Below are 16,764 nucleotides of genomic sequence, written 5' to 3'. Positions count from 1 at the left end.
TGAGAAATTGGGAGGCATTCAACAGGCATTGGTTATTAAGTGCAGCCAGTATCTGGGCATGCTGGATGTTCTTCCTTCTCTCCTTCTCCCGGAACCTCCCCTTCCTGCTCTCTAATGTAAAAGGCCGTATCAGCACAAGCAACCATCTTCTCTAGGATAGCTCCTTCAGGTTTCTGCGCTAGTTTTTGGAGCTTCTTGCAAATGTCCGGTGCAGCCTGTGTGAGAAACTTGTCTCTGATTAAGACTTTCTTTCCCTCAGAGGATTCTATATCTACAGCAGTGTGATTCATCGGGGCCTCCTTTAGCCGCTCTAAATAGCCTGCAGGAGGCCCCGCAGGTCCCTGGTGAATCGCTGTCACTTTGGCATAATTAATGGCTTTTGCCTACCTGACTTCAGTCCAATTGCGATGCACGTCAGGAAATGTTCTCGTGCCCGCTTGTCCAGAGGCTCACTATGATTCCAAGCAGGGCCTGTTCAAGGTACAGCTGTTTATCCTATGGGGTACTTGTCATTCATCACATGTAACTCCTCTGTAAACTTCCTAGCACCTTTGAGCACTCATTCTTTCTCAAAATCGGTCATAGCCTGTCCCAGGATGACCATTCCATCCTTCCAGGTTAAGTCACAGGCTAGGGTGAGGTGCTGGGAGTGTTCTATGTACTGTTTGGGTTTGAGTTACTGCCCAAATCACTTAATTTGCTTGAGTTCAATCAGAGTAAAAGGCTTGTAAACTGCCTGGGCACCAAATTTCCCTGCTGCCTCTACTGCGGGAAGAATGTTCAGGGCTGTCTCAGGGCTGGGGAATAGTTGCCCCTGAATCCAGAGTTCCTTAGGGGGTCCTAGTGCACTGGGAACGAAGGCCTCTACTGCTCCTCAAAAGGAAAAAATGCTCTAACACACAGCATCTCCGCCCACTTCCCCATCATTCCACAAAAAAATGTTCTAGCTGAATCAGGGTTAGAAGGGAAAGTGTACCATTCGGGCTCTCTGCCCGTCCCTCTCGGCCCACGCTGTGTGCGGACCTGGCTGGTAAGATCATGGCCATCAGGAGGTGAAACGCTGATTGACGCCAAACCACGGTCTGGACGTCCATCCATTCCCAAATGGATGAAGATATCAGCTCATGGTGCATTTGGAGTTCATTCAGTCAGACTGTGAATCAAGCTTCCTAATTTAGAGGTTCTGAAAAGATTGTGCAGCAGTGGGTGACAAGAAAGGCCTGATTTGTGGCAGACGGGGATTGATTTTACCACCACGACAATGTACCTACTCATACGACCATCTCAGTGTGCCAAACCAGCATGCCTCTCTTGCCCCATGCACCGCGCTCACCTGACCTTGCTCTGTGCACCGTTTTTGCTTCCATGAATGAAGAAGGACATGAAAGGACAGTGATTTGGCAAGGTAGAAAAGGTGAAGAAAAAAAAATGAGGAGGTGCTGTCAGCCATCCAAACAGATGAGACTGACAAATGTTTCCAAGAATGGAATCACTGATTTGAGAAATGTATTAAGTGTAATGGAGAGTACTTTGAAAGTGATAAGGTTATTTCACTTAAAAAAATTTAAACATAGCTTGGAATAAAAATTCCTAGGAGCTGATACCAAGGGCTCAAGTAGAAGGCAAATGTTTTGAGAATGCTGATGGCAACAGATGTGCAAATGCGCTTGACACCATGTATGTGTGTATGGATTGTAATAAGAGGTGTATGAGCCACCAATAAAATTATTTTTAAAAAGAAATCATGTAACTACCATACCTCCTCATGAAAAAAAATTTTCTGTGTGTGTGTGTGTGTGTATACATAAAAAAAAAAAAGAAAAGAAAGTGTACCACTCTCTGGCCACGATTCTCCTTTCTCTAAAAGATATTGTGACCAGAGTTGCAAAACGAAATCAATTTCTGTTTGTCCAGCCTCTCTGGATTAAATCTATCCTGATTAGGATACATCTGAGGGGGCATTCCTGGATATGGAGCTGGTAAATCCTGTTAGGCAGTTTAGCCTAGGGAATTGGGAAGTCCATTTACGCATGCCCAGGAGAACCAGCATAGGACAAAGTTGGATTTTCCCTGCATGGGGGGCGCGATGGGCGTTACACCTGGAGCAGCTCACCTGGGCCAGGTGATTGCAATTCAGCCAATGGGATCGACCTGGGGTCGTTCACCATGCCTTCCCCCAACCCTTGAAAAGGCAGGGACCGGAAGGGAGAGGGATCTTGTCTGGTCGTCTTTGTGGGAGGAGAGAGATACTTGTGTGACCCTGAGCAGCCTCTGCCAGGCTGCATTGTCAAAGGAATCCTATGGGTGCCGCGTAAAACCTGAAGCTTTTTTTAACTCTCATTAAATTCACTTGGATCACGAGCCCAGCTTCGGCATGAATTATTTCTCGTGCGGAGCCAAGGACCAAGGCTGAAATCTAGCCCAGAGAGACCTTACAGTCCCATCTAGAAAACACAAAACAAGGAGACTATTGAGAGCTTGATGCCTCAAGATCAATAACCGCAGCTTCAGTGCACAGCTCTGGGGTACCGTGAATCTGAGGCCTCGGGCAGGTGCACCCAGCCATCTAGCTGGCCAGAACACAAAGCATACCACTGAGACTTGAAAGGCTTTGGGAATCGAAATCCTCCCACCCTGCAGGCAACAGCTTCCCAGCCCCCTCCCAGAAATCCAGACTGGGGAAGAAATGCAAGTTCCTGGGAAGGCAGGCACAGAAAGGCAAATGTAAAATCCCATATACCACTAAGAATAGACAGAAAGAGAGACACAAAAGGATGGGGCAGCGGTAATGCATTACAGGTGGTCCCATGAGTCAGCTCAGGGAGTCATCTGTCTCCACGATGTTTTGCAGGAGGAGTTCAGCCTGGCTTCCTTTCCAGCTACACACGGTCTCCTGAAGGTGGAGAGGTGAAAAAACATACAGAAGGTGCCCGAAACCCGTGAGACCAGGATGTGAGGGCCCGCTCCATGAAAGTATCTGGAGCTGGCTTACCTTATATATCCAAGTCACAGCACCAACTTATGTTAAGTCTCTCAGGGGAGATATATACTTTGGTCCTTGGCTCTGCATGAGAAAGAATTCACGCCGAAGCCTGGTTTGTGATCTTAGTGGGTTTATAGAGAATAGTAGCAGTTTCATGTTCTACAGTAAATGAAACACAAGCCAGACAGTCTGGGGTGCAGTTGTGGGGGTGCGGGCTGGCCACTCTGGACCGCAGCCTGGCTGAGCTACATTGTGTAGCAGCCACTGGGAAAGAGTGCCAGAGCAAAACCTCTGGACTTTTCAGGGGCCCCATTGGGAGGTATGACCCACAATACTGGTCGACCCCATTGGCTGAATCAAATTCACCTGGCTTAGATGGGCCAATCCAGGTGTAACGCCCACCTAGGTATACCACCCCTTCCTGGCTGGAAACTCGAACCTCTGAGCATGCATGATGGATGCCACAGTCCCTATGCTAGCTACCTAACAAAAGCAAATGTTTTGAGAATGATGAGGGCAACAAATGTACAAATGTGCTTGACATACAATGGATGTATTTATGGATTGTGATAAGAGTTGTACAAGCCCCCAATAAAATGATTTAAAAAGAAGAAAGAAAATGGTGATGGTGACATATGTACAAATGTGCTTGATACAATTGGTATGTGGATTGTTACAAGAGCTGTAAGTGCTCCCCCCAAAAAATATTTATATCAAGAAGGAAAATGAAATATCCTTGCTTGTCAACACTTTGCAGGTGTCCTCAAACTACGGCCCACGGCCACATGTGGCCCGCCGCGGACATTTATCCCACCTGCCGGGTGTTTTTTGCCCCGTTTGATTTTTTTTACTTCAAAATAAGGTATGTGCAATGTGCAAGGGAATTTGTTCATAGTTTTTTAAAACTATAGTCTGGCCCTCTAACGGGTCTGAGGGACAGTGAACTGACCCCCTGTTTAAAAAGTTTTCAGACCCCTGCTTTAAAGAGATCAACACTTTAAATAGCAGGTTTGATCGATTCCTCAGGTGGAAATACCTCAATCCTGGCTTTGCACAAGAAAGAAATCATGGGGAAGCCTGATTTGGGATCCAAGTGAGTTTTCATAAAGGATAGAAGTTGTTTCAGGTTGTACACAGGCACACACCCTCAGGGCACGTCACACCCACACATGGAAACCCGAGGACAGAGAAAACCTCATCAAGGCCAAGGAGCAGCTGGAAAAGAGGGCGGTGGGCTCCCAGTGGCTCTGACTTTCTCAGGGCCCTCGGCTGGGAGGCGTGCTTGATAGTACTGGTTGGCCCCCTAGGCTGAATTAAGCTCACCTGGCCTAGACTGAGACCCTCCTGGGTGTCCTGGCTTTCTGTCTCAAAGGCCTGAATTTGGGCATGCCCTCTAGCCTTGATCCGCTTCCTACTTCCTGTACGGGGAAAGGGAGGCCTTGGTGTGTAGAGGGGCAATCCCTGGTTTCTGCCTCTAGCACCATTTGATCTCTTGACTACTGTTTCCATGAGCCTTCATTGTGGATGCAATCAAGATGAAATCCTTGATCACTTCCATCTTTTTACCCATTTGTCATGATGAAGAGCTCGGTATTTATGCCCATTCTAAAGGAAAGTGACCTAATAGGATGCTCAAATTATAGAACACCATCGTTCATATCACATGAAGGTAAACTTTTGCTGAAGATCATCCAGCAATGGTTGCCGCAGCACATTGCCCGGGAAAACCAATACAAAACCAAAAAAAAAAAAAAAATCCTCACTATCATTGTGTCAATTCATACTCATAGTGAGTCTACAAGACAGAGTAGTTCTGTTCCTTTGAGTTTCTGAGACTTGTAACTCTGAAGAAAAATATCGGTTTTATTAGCATACAATTCACATATCATACAATTCAATACTTCAATTATATTAAGAAGAGTTGTACAATCATCACCACAATCAGTTTTAGAACCGTTTCTTCTTTCTTGTAATATTCGCTTCCCATTTTCCCCCAGCCTCCCCTGTACAATCCCAAGAAACCACTAATGGAGTTGCTGTCTCTGTCGCTTCACCCATCCTGGATTTCATATACAGGAAAAGAAAAACCAAAAGCAATTACAAAGTAAAACAGAAAAGTTTCCATCAAAAAGAAAGTAGAGAACCAGTGTAGAGCTCTGAGGGGCCAGCCCCAATCACACACCTGCCCATGCCCCAGAAGAATTGATTTCAGAAGACAGCCCTGAAGCTGCAGCTCTGGGAGAGGGACATGTCTGCTCAGAGCACACGGGAGCAAATTAAGGGGGAGGAAGAGAGAGTGAAGCACATCCTGGCCCACCAAGCCCTGAGGACGATCCCGCTCAGAGCAGCCAATCCACAGAGAAGACCACATGGCCGGGCTCACTGTGAGACACGACATTCCTCACTGACCCTTTGCCCTAAAGGGGACAAGACTGGAGACAAAGTGTGGGAATAGCGCCCAATCTGATCCCACCACACTGAGGCAAAACACTAAGGGCGTGCAACAGAACAGTAAGGGGAACAGAACAACGAAGTCCCCAGCGAATACCAAAAATAGACTTTGGGGCCAGGACTTGGCACCCCAACAGACTCGACAGGAAAACCCTCCTAAAGACCAACAAACAATCCTTGAAATAACTACAAGCTTTACTTTCTTGTTGTGTTTTGTTTTTTGTCATTGGTTTGTTGTTGTTTTGTTTTATTGCTTGGTCTTGTTTTGGTCTTGTTTTTGTGCATGTTATTATCTCCGCAGGTCTGTCTAAATAAGATAGGCTGGATGAACAATCTGGAGGGGGAAAAGAGGGGACCGACAGTTCCAGAGGGACATGGGAGAGGAGGAGGTGGAGGGAAAGGAAGTGGTGTTAACAAACCCAGGGACAAGGGAAGAACAAATGATCTAAATCAGTGGTTAGGAGGGTGTGGGAGGCCTGGTAGGGCGTGATCAAGGGCAATGTAACAGAGGAATTACTGAAACCCAAATGAAGACTGAGCAGGATAGTGGGGCAAGAGGAAAGTCAAAGGAAATAGAGGAAAGAGCTAGGAGGCAAAAGACATTTATAGAAGTCTAAATAAAGGCATGAACATATGTAAATATATTTATATATGAGGATGGGGAAATCAATGTATGTCCATATATTTATAGGTTTAGTATTAAGGCAGCAGATGGACATTGGACCTCCACTCAAGTACTCCCTCAATGTAAGAATACTTTCTTCTATTAAACTGGCATTCTATGATGCTCACCTTCCCTACACAATCGCTGAAGACAAAGCGGGTGAATAAGCAAATATAGTGAAGAAAGCTGATGGTGTCTGGCTATCAAAATATATAGGTTGGGTGGAGAGCAAATGTTTTGAGAATGATGAGGGCAACAAATGTGCAAATGTGCTTTACACAATTGATGTATGTAGGGATTGTGATGGGAGGTGTATGAGTCCCTAATAAAATGATTTAAAAAAAAAGATACAGCACCTGGGGTCTTAAAGGCTTGAAGGTAAACAAGCAGCCATCTAGCTCATAAGCAACAAAGCCCACATGGAAGAAGCACACCTGCCTGTGTGATCACGAGGTGCCGAAGAGATCAGGTATCAGGAATCAAAGAACAAAAATTCATATCATTGTGTGCTCACCTCCCTGATACGATCTCTGAAGACAAATGGGTGCATAAGTAAATGTGGTGAAGAAAACTGATAGTGCCTGGCTATCAAAATATAGAATGTTGGGGGTCTTAAAGCCTTGAAGGTAAACAAGCAGCCATCTAGCTCAGAAGCAACAAAGCCCGCATGGAAGAAGCACACCAGCCTGTGTGATCACGAGGTATTGAAGGGATCAGGTATCAGGCATCATCAGAACAAAAAATCATATCATTATGAATGAGCGGGGGACTGCGGAGTGGAGACCCAACGCCCATTTGTAGGCCACTGGACATCCCCTTACAGAAGGGTCGCCGGGAGGAGATGTGTCAGTCAGGGTTCGATGTAGCAATGATGAAACATACAACTTTCCTCTAGTTCCTAAATGTTTCCCACCACCCCCTCCACTATGATAATCCTAATTCTACCTTACAAATATGGCTAGACTAGAGGATATACACTGGTACAGATAGGAACTGGAAACACAGGGAATCCAGGGCGGATGATCCCTTCAGGGCCAGTGGTGCGAGTGGCGATACCAGGAGGATGGAGGGAGGATGGGTTGGGAAAGGGGAACCGATTATAAGGATCTACATATAACATCCTTTCTGGGGGATGGACAATAGAAAAGTGGGTGAAGGGAGACATCAGACAGTGCAAGATATGACAAAATAATAATTTATAAATTATCAAGGGTTTATGAGGCAGCGGGGAGTGGGGAGGGAGGGGGCAAAAATGAGGAGCTGATGCCAGGGGCTTAAGTGGAGAGCAAATGTTTTGAGCATGGTGAGGGTAATGAATGTACAAATGTGCTTTACATAATTGATGTGTGTATGGATTGTGATAAGAGTTGTATGAGCCCCTAATAAAATGATAAAAAAGGAAAGTAGAAAATATTAAAAATTTAACAAGGGTCAAAAGTGAGATCAAATGATAAGGTGCTACATTTTAACCCAACTGTAGCTGCAATAAGCCACTTTCAATGAGTTCTGTCTGATAGCAAGGCAGTTCACTGGTCTATAGTCAGAAAGGATTCACCAGAGGCCTAATTCACTTGTATTTCCCCCTCACTGTTTGATTTTAACTGGAACAGCTTTAAACCTAGTCAAAAGACAAATTAAATGATAAGGTATTACATTGTAACCTAACTACATCTGCCATAATTGACTTCATAAAGTTCTCTGTCTGATAAGAAGACTATTCAAATCCCTCAACTATGGTCAGAGGGGATTCACCAGAGGCTTAATCCATGTGTGGACCCTGCAGATGGATTTTGGGCGTCCACTGTAACCTGTAGCCTTCTGCAAACCAGGTATTCAGAGTTCAAACTCTGGTACTATTACATCTTTTGTATCTGTGTTTTATTATTTACAGACCTTGGGTCACACAGGCTGGAGGGGTTCTTCCTTGTGAACATAGCGAACATGCTGCTTGTTGGAGACAAGCGTTGGAGACTCCAGACGCTGTCCATTCTGACAATGTGCACAATCTACTTTCTTCTCCATACATTGCTGTAGCGTCTATACCTTCAGTGAGCTCTTCATGAGCAGGAGCATCAAGCAGGGCCATGTCATCAGAACTCATTGTTCTTAGGTTGGCACTAGAATTTTGGCACAAGAATTAGGTGCAAGCCCCAAATCCATTCTTTTATCTATGGTTTATTTATGTGTTTGGCTCACCTTAGAAAGGTCATTGTAATTTTATGGTAGAGAATAGTATCAGTCATCCCTCTGGGGCATAAAGTAATTAGAAGACTATAACTCTACTAGAGTAGAAAGCCCCATCTTTCCCCCTTGGAGTGGCTTGTGGTTTCAACCTGCTGACCTTGCAGTTAGCAGCCCAACAAGGAACTGCTATGCCACCAGGGCTTTGACAGGCAGCTGCCTGAAATTCAGAAGAGGATGTGAAAAAAGGGATATGGTGAACAAGTAAATGTGGTGAAGAAAGCTGATGGTGCCCGGCTATCAAAAGAGATAGCGTCTGGGGTCTTAAAGGCTTGAAGATAAACAAGCCACCATCTAGCTCAGAAGCAACAAAGCCTACACGGAAGAACACACCAGCCTGTGTGATCACGTGGTCCTGAAGGGATCAGTTATCAGGCATCAAAGAACAAAAATCGTATCATTGGCTGCACACCTCCATGATACAATCGCGGAGGACAAATGGGTGCATAAGCAAATGTGGCGAAGAAAGCTGATGGTGCCCGGCTATCAAAAGAGATAGTGTCTGGGGTCTTAAAGGCTTGAAGGTGAACAAGCAGCCATCTAGCTCAGAAGCAACAAAGTCCACATGGAAGAAGCACACCAGCCTGTGCGATCATGAGGTGTCAAAGGGACCAGGTATAAGGCATCATAAAAAAAAAAAGTCTTACCATAGTGAATGAAGGGGGAAGTGCAGAGTGGAGACCCAAAGCCCATTTGTCGGCCACTGGAGATCCCCTCACAGAGGTTGTTGAGGGGAGGAGATGAGTCAGTCAGGGTGCGATGTAGCACCGATGAATACAGCTTTCCCCCAGATCCTAAATGCTTCCCACCAACTACCATGATCCGAATTCTACCTTGCAAGTCTGGATAGAGCAGAGGTTGTACACTGGTGCATATAGTGTGGGGTACAGAAGGATTTCTCCCAAGCTGTCTCCCCCAAATATATTCCAGACAGCTGCTTGCGAATGACTATACTTGGAAGTCATCAGAAGTAGGTCAGGGACTATTCCCCCTGAGAGTTATCAGCCATCTAGAGCAAGTAGTCACCACTGTTTATCCCACAACAGATAGGGTCCACTCTCTTCTGATAAGCGTAGTAGTTGTCTGTTTCTTTGTAGGAGACCCCAGTGAGGTCAAACCCGTCCAAGGATGACCAAGGTTAGACCGCCATCTTGAATCTAGGGTCTGCCCATCTTATCACATGTATACCCCCAATTCCTCTTCCTATTGCGTGTATGTCCCTAGACCACCCCTTCTGATTACTGTATTACCTATAGTACAGCCCCTTCCTGTGACGTATGTCCTCATCTGTAATTAGGGAGCTTGCATGTCCCCAGAGAAGATAAAAAGCCTGGGCTTGCATTAAAGATCTCTCTCCCTCTCTCTCTCTCTCTCTTTCTCCCTCCCTCCACGTGGACCATCAAGTGGGGCTGAGGTGAGCATACTACCATGAATCGTGTCTGACTCCATTTATTTCAATACTTCTATCTCTCATGCTCGCAATTACTTTACTATGATCTTTACTTATTATCACTGTACAATTGTGCCTACCGGACCCGTAATGAAGTGTTAGGTGCTGCCTTCCCCTGACACATATAGGAGCTGGAGGCACAGGGAATCCAGGGTGGATGATACCTTCAGGACCAGGGGTGTGAGGGGTGATACTGGGAGAGTAGAGGGTGAGTGGTTTGGAAAAGGGGAACCGATTACAAGAATCTACATGTGACCTCCTCCCTGGGGGACGGACAACAGAAAAGGGGGTGAAGGGAGACGTCAGACAGGGAAAGATATGACAAAATAATAATCTATAAATTATCAAGGGCTTATGAGGGAGGGGAGAGCGGGAAGGGAGGGAGAAAAAAAAGAGGACCTGATGCAAAGGGCCTAAGTGGAGAGCAAATGCTTTGAAAATGATTAAGGCAAAGAATGTACAGATGTGCTTTATACAATTGATGTATGTATATGTATGGATTGTGATCAGAGTTGTATGAGCCCCTAATAAAATATTTATAAAAAAGAAAAAAGGGATATGATTGCTGATGTCAGAGAATACTGTATCTTTTATTGACTATCCAAAGGCATTCAGCTATCTGGACGATAACAAACTATGGATAGCCTTGAAAAGACTGGGAATGCCAGAACTCTTCATCGTGCTCATGTGGAACCTGTACATGGATCAACAGGCATTTGTACAAACAGGACAAGGGAACACTGCCTGGACAAAAATCAGGAATGTTGTGCATCGGGGTTGTATACTCTCACGGTACTTGTTCAAACTGTATGCTGAGAAAATCACCAGAGAAGCTGGAGTGGGTGAAGGAGGATGGGACATCAGGATTGGAGGGAGGTTTATTAACAATTTGTGATATACACAACCTTGCTTGCTGAAAGTGAGAAAAACTTGAAGTGCTTGCTGATGAAGAATTGTGGTAGTTACATAATCTGGTGTCAACTTGAGGCTACTAAGAGTGAAAAGGTGGAGTTTAGCCTGTCAATCCGGTTGCAGCTTGATGACTTCATTTGGAAGCAAGATGGAGATACATTGCTCACTGGAGGCCAGTTCAACTCTCTCTGCTTCATCTTCCTGCTGACAAATCACATGGAGCTATACTGAAGGAACCAGAACCCCAGAGTTGGAGGAGCCACATGGAGACCCACACCAGTGCTGAGATGCTTCCACCACCACTGGTCTACAAGACTTTCCACCCACTGGCCTATGATCTTCCTGTATTCGGCGTTATTGCATGTGTTGCGTGAGCCTGAAGAGGAATTTATAGACAGATGTCGGACATTTGGGGTAAGACTTATGGGCTTCCCCCAATAAAATGATTAAAAAAAAAAAAGACTTATGGGCTTGATCTGGACTGGGCTGGGATGTTTTCTTAATATGCAGATTACTCTTTCATATAAAGCTCTTTCTTATACCCATGAATGCCTATGAATTTGTTTCACTAATCTACCCGAACTAACAAGTGTCTAGAATATCTGTCATAAAGACAGAAAGTAGAGAGGGGGGTTGGAGCGAAGACCCAAAGCCCATCTATGGACAATGGAGCATCCCCCCACAGAGGGATTGCGGGAGGGGATGAGTCAATCAGGGTGCAGGAGAGCACTAATGGGTCACACAATATACCTCTGATCCCCAGAGGTCCCCTCAATCCCCACTATCACGACCTCAGTGCCACTTCCCAATCTAGGCTAGACAGGAGCATAGAGATAAAACTCACAACACATGGAACCCAGGAACAGGAATGGGAATAGAGATACCAAAAGGGTAGGGGGAATTAAGGGAGAGGTGGGGAGGGAGGGGGGCACCGATCGCAATGAATGGCACATAACCACACACCCGCATCCAGGAGGAAGAACAACAGAAAGCAGAAGGGAAGGGAAGGGTCACAGTGGCCGGTGTGAGATTTGAAAATAATTAACAATCTGCAAGCTATCAAGGGATCACGAGGGTTGGGGAGGGGGGAGGGAGAGAAAAAAAGAGGAGCTGATCTCAAGGGCTCAATGAAAAGTAAATGTCTAGAAAAGAATGATGGAATAAATGTACGAATATGTCGGATACAATTCATGTATGGTTTGTAACAAGAGTTGCAGGAGCCCCCCCCCCCAAAAAATAATATTTTATAAAAAAGCCAGAAAGTGGAAGAGTGTTGGGCAAAGTTTCTGTTGTGAATAGTGACAAAATTCTGGAACTAGTGATGGTTGCATAAATGAATGCCACTAAATTTTACACTTAAAATGGTTAAAAAAGTAAATTTGTTATATCATTGTACCACAATAAAAGAGAATTTAACTAGCATGGATTATGAAAGAGCCTTAAATGCCTCTGGACCTCTTACATTTTATTCTGAAGGCAATAAGGAGCCAAGAAGATTTTTCAGGGGGTATGGGGTGTGTTTAAAGGGCAGATGATATCAAGGAGTTCAAGAAGAAAGAGAATATCTTGAAACTAATTGTGGTAGCAATTGTACAATATTGCTTGGTGTGATTGAAACATGGAATGATATGATTTCTGTACTACCTCCCAATTATTTTTTTTGGTAACATGATCCCAATTCTATCTTACAAATCCGGCTACACCAGAAGATGTACACCGGTACAGATAAGAACTGGAAACACAGGGAATCCAGGACAGATAAACCCCTCAGTACTAATAATGAGAGTAGTGATACCAGGAGGGGAAGGGGAAGGTGGGTTAGAAAGGGGGAACTGATCACAAGGATCTACATATAACCCCCTCTCTGAGGGACAGACAAGAGAAAAGTGGGTGAAGGGAGACGTCGGACAGTGGAAAACATGACAAAATAATAATAATTTATAAATTATCAAAGGTTCATGAGGGAGGGGGTGGGAAGGGAAATATGAGCTGATACCAAGGGCTCAAGTAGAAAGAAACTGTTTTGAGAATGATGATGGCAACAAATGTACAAATGTGCTTGATGCAATGGATGTTTGTATGGATTGTGATGAGAGTTGTATGAACCCCCAATAAAATGGTTTTGTTTTAAAAAGGAAAGAATGCAAAAAAGAAGATTTTCTATCCAGGGACTGACAAATTTCAGATAGATTTTCTAGCTCTGTGCTCAGTTGATCAGATTAGGAGACAAGGAGATGATTTATTAAGCAAACTATCAGTTACCATGTGTGGGCTTAATAGAACCTGGTCAGTTTGAATGGAGCCCACATTTGAGGTCTGTGGTGGGGGGGGGATGTGCTCACTGGATCAACAGGGCTGCGCTGGGATCTGCATTTAGGAGAGAAGCTGCTTGCCAGGTGATGGCAAACATCCTGGACACCACTCTTGCCAGCCCAGGGAGACCTTATTTTGTCCACTGTACCTTTTCCTTTTATTTTTTTTTCTCCTTTATTCCTGCAATCTCACTTTGTTAGCTCCAGTCTCATCTTAAGCATGGAAACCTAAGCCTTGCGCTGATCCTTGAAACAATAACTGACTCTCACTGCCTTTTCCTTCTGGCGATTTAGTTTTCAACCCCCACAGTCAACACTCCTCAGAAGCTGCTTCTGAATGTCAGCAGTGAGTGAACATTGATATCTCATGACCCTCCGAGGCAGATTACCCAGTAAGAAAGGTATGCATGGGCTCCCCGTGCTTACTTACTAATGTGTTTACTGACTGTTAGTGTGTAAGCATTTACCTTGCTTACTAGGTAATCCACTCCTGCCACAGGTTATAAACATGCAAAAAGGCTTTGATTCTGATGAAAGGTGTTATGGGGTTGGGAGTAAGGCAGATGCCAGCCATACAAAAAGGCAGAATCTTTGATGTGATTTCAAAGGAAAGAAATTGCTCATTACAGATAGTAATTACGGACAAGTAAACAGTGCTTACATTGCTTATTGGGTAATCCACCCCTGCTAATGAGTGTTTAAAATGCCCCAGCTGGATCTCTGTAACTTTTGGTTCTTTCTCTCCCTCAGAGAAATCATCCTTTTTGATTTTCTCACAATTTTAATAGCTGCTTTTGTTTGGGCGCTCTTCCTTCTCTGCTGGCCCTTCTCACCATACCGGAATCTTCTAAGGTTGCAGATATATCTTGTACCTTCCTGGTCTCTGTCTCTAGCCCTCCTCTCTCTCCTGACTCCCCAGCTGTACATGTTCAATGAGCGAGCACCTCAGACGTGTGATGCACACATAAGGGCAGTATGTTGAAACCAAGAACTATTGCTGGATTGTTGGTAATGTCTCTGTGCTTTCACGGCCGCCTTTTCTGCCCTTCCACAACCTCTGCCTCAGTTCATGCCTTCATGTCTCTTGGCTCGGTTGCCATTCTCCCTTAACTTCCAGCATACCCTTACGTCCAGTCTCACCCCTCGGAATTCCATCCATGCAGAATACCCCAGTTCCAAACCAAACCCACTGCTGTCACATCAATTCCAACTTATAGTGATTCTATAGGGTGGAGTAGAACTGCCCCATAGGGTTTCCAAGGGTGTACATTTTGGGGGGGAGAGGTGCAAATTTTTACGGAAGCAGACTGCCACATCTGCTATGGGTTTGAATGGGTTTGGTTAGCAGTGGGGTACTTTAACCACTGCACCACTAGGAATCCTCTACCAAGAATAGATTTTTTGATAATAAATCTGATCATGTTATCGATTTTTTGAATAGAAAGTCCAAAATTTAGGAACCAAATCACACCTACCATAATTGAGTTTACGCTATACACTGTCCAATAACAAGACTATTCACATCACTTCACTGTGGTTAGAGGGGATGCATCAGAGGCTTAATCCATGTAGAGACCCTACAGATGGATTTTGGGGTCCCACTGCCTTTCATTACATTCTGCAAATCGAGGGTTCACAATTTAAGCTTTGATATCATTCCCTCCTTTGGGTTTGGATTTTATTATTTATCATACTTGGATCACACAGGCTGGTGTGCTTCATCCATGTGGACTTAGTTGAGGCCTCACTTAGGTGGCTGCTTGTTTGAGGACAATCCTTTAAGACTATCGATGCTATTCTTTTTTGTTTTTACATTTTATTGAGGGCTGTTATAGCTCTTGTAACAATTAGTACATCGATTGTGTCAAGCACATTTGTACAGGTTGCCAGCATTAAGATGCTATTCTTTTGATAGCTGGGTACCATCTACTCTCTTCACCACTTTGTTATAGCACCCTTATCTTCAGTGATCCCTTCATGAGGGTGAGCATCAAGCAGGGACCAGACCTTTCTTCTGTGGCACTGCTAACTGGGTTTGAACTACCAATCGTCCAGTTAGTAGCTGCACTTAAGCCATTTGTGCCACCCAAGCAGGGTCTGCAGCAAGGCGCCAAAGCCTATCTATTCTGCATGAGTCTCTTTTTCTAGGAGATGAGACGTAGTTATGGCCTTAGAAACCCACAGGGGCATGTCTACTCTGTTCTACAGGGTTGCTGTGAGTCAGAATCAACTCAATGGCAGTGAATTTTTTTAAACAGGCATTTCAAACTTACTATGTCAAAAACTCTGAGCTCCTGGCCTTCTCCTACCTTGGTTAAAGGTGATTTTACTTCTTCACTTGTTAAGGCTAAAACATTTAATCGTTCATATCTCCTCTTGCACACACCTTTCCCCCCCCTATTCATTCCTGAATGTTGGGGCCTTCAAAATAAACCCAGAATCTGGTTACGTCTCATCATATCCAAGTCCAAGCCATCATATCCTAGCTTCCTCCAAACTCCTCGTTTCCTCCTTGTCCCCTCCGCTATTCTTACCCAGCAGCCAGAGGGATCCTGTTAATTCATAAACCAGATGGTGTCATCCCCCTGCTCTAAACCCCACCATGGTTCCCATCCCCTTAGAGCAGTGGTTCTCAGCCTTCCTCATGCCCAGACTCTTTCATACAATGCCTCATGGTGTGGTGACCCCTTCCCAACCATAACATTCTTTTTGTTGCTACTTTAGAACTGTAATGTTGCTACTGTTATGAATCGGAGAGCCCCTGTGAAAGGGTCCGACACCCAAAGGGGTCACACAGGTTAAGAACCCACAGGTTAAGAACCCACAGGTTAAGAACCGCTGCCTTAGAGGAAATGCCAATGTCTTCACATTGGTGCACAAAGCCCGATTCGATGTGCCCCCTTACCGTTCTAGAAACGCTGTTGGCACACAGATGCTTAAGCACTTGGGCGGCAGTTTCGAACTCACAAAGCAGTTCCCTGGGAGAAAACCTGCTTCAATGACAAAAACCCTCATGGAGTAGTTCTACTCTCTCCTAAAGAGCCTTTGGAGGTGCAATCGTCTCTAGGCCCCTTATCTGTCTGTACCTGTAAGACTTAAGAGTCTGCTAAGAACCAAAGTTCCTCCATGTTTGCCCCTGAGCCCACCCTATAAAGTTCTATCCCAAGGCTGACCCTGTAAAAAGGTCTGTAAACAAACAGGAAAGAATGTGCCTTTGTCAGAAACCAGGGAACCCAGGGCAGTGAGAACCAAGAAGGACTCAGCGAATCCCGAATGATGACAACCGAAACTGACTACCTGGCGCTCCCACGAGGGCGGTAGTCTAAGAAGACTTCATTCAGCCTGTATTTCCCACCGCAGAGGCACCAAGCCCATTCCTCATTTCTGTACACTGTGTAAGGGCACCAGGCCCTGAGCTCGGGGCTGATGCATGATGCAGCCTCAGGTCAGCCCGATGCCCTGTTCTGCCTCAGCCCAGGTGAGAAACAAACTTTGCTCTTTGTAACCCACCTGGACTTGTGACGGAATTGTCTCTGCTCTCAAGCTTATGGTAACCTCTCTGTGCTCAGCCCACTAGTGGCCCGCTACCTCGCATTTGGCTTCACCTTCCGTTGGCTCCCTAAACAGGCCAGGCACAGTCCATACGCTTTTGCATTTCCCCCGCCCCCCCCCCCGAAAGTTTCCCCACTCCATATTTGTAGATAGGACACACTCCTGCACCTCCTCGGGTCTTGAATCCAGCATAACCTCC

This window comes from Tenrec ecaudatus, chromosome 4 (genome assembly GCF_050624435.1).
Source record: "Tenrec ecaudatus isolate mTenEca1 chromosome 4, mTenEca1.hap1, whole genome shotgun sequence".
In the NCBI taxonomy this organism is placed as follows: Eukaryota; Metazoa; Chordata; class Mammalia; order Afrosoricida; family Tenrecidae; genus Tenrec; species Tenrec ecaudatus.
The sequence above is the reverse complement of the archived record's forward strand: the minus strand, read 5'-3'. Positions refer to the sequence as shown.